The following is a 2500-nucleotide window of genomic DNA, read 5'->3' on the forward strand; positions in this document are numbered from 1 at the left end:
TAATGACAGTGATTTCAATAAAAATAGTAATGATTATGATGAAAGAAATAACTCTCACTGTAAGTAGTAAAATGATGATGGTAAATTTACGATTATTACAATAAGAATGTTGAATGTTGAAATTAATAACGATAATGATAAGAGTGATTGATAACCTTATCCTGACGGTGGTATTGACTGTCTTGGCGAGTCTGGTGATAAGAATTTAATGAAGACAAAGATAATATGTCTTTAGCTTGATAAGAAGTGCCACTTTCCTAAATTATTTGATGCAAGATATTACCAAAAGTATTACCATTAAAAAATAACGCCAATTACTTTTTTAATGCACTGCCATTGAAACATAACATTAATAAAAAAGGAATTATTACCATTAAAGAATCACGTCATAAAAAAAGATATCCGAAAAAAATCTAAAAAAAAAAAAAAAAAAAAAAAAATCTAAAAAAAAAAAAAAATCTAAAAAAAAAAAATAATAATAAAAAAAAAAAAAAAAATTGATAGCGTCGTTTCCTTCCAAAACTTCTATGGAAATGAAGTCCAATCGCATGAGACACGGAAGACTCAGACAGCGGGGGACTTAAGTTGTCTAGACACACGATCTTATCAAAGCACAGAGGCAATTAAACCGGATATAAAAGGTAATCTTAATCCGGCTATTCATCACGGACCGGACCGGATGGGGAGAGGGGGGGGAGAGAGGGTGAAGCGAGGGGTATGGTAGGGTGGAAGGAGAGGGGGAGGGAGGTAGAAGGAGAGGGGGGAGGGGGAAAAGGGGAGAGGAAGGGAAGGGAAGGATGTAGGGGAAGGGTGTTGGAGAGGTGGGGGGTGGAGGATGGGGAGGGAGGGGGGTGAAGGGAAGGAGGATGGGGTAGAAGGGGGAGGGGGAGGGAGGATGGGGAGTGGAGGGGGGTGGAGGGAATGAGGATGGGAGGGAGGAGGGGGGGCGGAGGGGGGAAGAGGAGGGGAAGGGGAAGGATGTAGGGGAAGGGTGTTGGAGGGGGGGGAGGGAAGGAGGGATGGGGGTAGAAGGGGAGGGGAGGAGGTAGAGGGTAGGAGAGGGTGGAGGGAATGAGGATGGGAGGGAGGGAGGGGGCGGAGGGAAGGAGGATGGGGTAGAAGGGGGGGGGGAGGAGGATGGGAGGGAGGGAGAGGGGGTGGAGGGAAGGAGGAAGAGGGTAGAAGGGGGAGGGGGAGGAGGAGGTAGGGGAGTAGGAGGGGAAGGGAAGGGGATTGAGAGTAGTAGAAGAGATGGGAGGAAGGAGGAGGGAGGGGAAGGGAGTAGGAGGAGGATGGAGGGGAGAGGGAAGGAAGGGAAGAGGGAAGAGGAGGAAGGGAGGGGAGAGACGGAGGAGACAGGGAGTGGAGGAAACGTAGAAGAAAGGGAGAAGGGAATAGAAATAGGTAAGAGGGAGAAGGGGAGAAAAGGGAATTAAGGGAGAGGAAAAGTAGAGGAAGAAAAGAGGAAGCTAGCAGAGGGGAGGAGAGAAGAGGCAAGAGAGAGAGAGGAAGGAAAGTGAGGAGAAGAGAGATGAGAAGGAGGGAGGAGAGAAGAGGCAAGAGAGAGAGGAGGGGAAGTGAGGAGAAGAAAGAGAGATGGGAAGGAGGAGGAGAGAAGATGCAAGAGCGAGAGATGAGGGGAAATGAGAAGAAAGAGAGATGAGAAGGAGGAGGAGAGAAGATGCAAGAGAGGAGAAGAAAGAGAGATGAGAAGGAGGAGGAGAGAAGAGGCAAGAGAGAGAGGAAGGAAAGTGAGGAGAAGAAAGAGAGATGAGAAGGAGAAGAGAAGATGCAAGAGAGGAAGAGAAGTGAGAAGAAGAAAGAGAGATGAGAAGGAGGAGAGAGAGAGAGAGGGAAGAAGAGAATTAGCATCGCCATAATTCGCCGTTTCCGAAATTCATCTTTTCACTTCGTTATAAACAAATATATATCAAATTTTAATAGATTCGTTTAGATTAGTCTTGACGTCGCTTGACTGCGAATCGTTTAAGGAACGTCTTCGGCGATTAGAGCTAAAGCAGATAATTAACAGACAATAATAGAAATGTCTCATCGGAATATTTCGGAGATAAGGAGGGAATTATGGTAAAAGACCGACCAGCTGTTTTGTTTTTCTTTCTTTCTCTCTCTCTCTCTCTCTCTCTCTCTCTCTCTCTCTCTCTCTCTCTCTCTCTCTCTCTCTCTCTCTCTCTCTCTCTCTCTCTCTCTCTCTCTCTCTCTCTCTCTCTCTCTCTCTTTTTTTTCTTTTTTTGTTTACTACTTGATTGTCATAAACAAAAAATGTATTGCGTGAGTATAACTTATACAAAAAGATTACTTTTTCTTCTGCTTTGTTTTGTTATGGTAATGTTTCATTAACATTGCATACAGACACAGACAATATATATATAGGTGTATGTGAGTGTGTGTGTGTGTGTGTGTGTGTGTGTGTGTGTGTATACATACATACATACATACATATATATATATATATATATATATATATATATATATATATATA

This window comes from Penaeus vannamei, chromosome 26 (assembly GCF_042767895.1).
Source record: "Penaeus vannamei isolate JL-2024 chromosome 26, ASM4276789v1, whole genome shotgun sequence".
In the NCBI taxonomy this organism is placed as follows: Eukaryota; Metazoa; Arthropoda; class Malacostraca; order Decapoda; family Penaeidae; genus Penaeus; species Penaeus vannamei.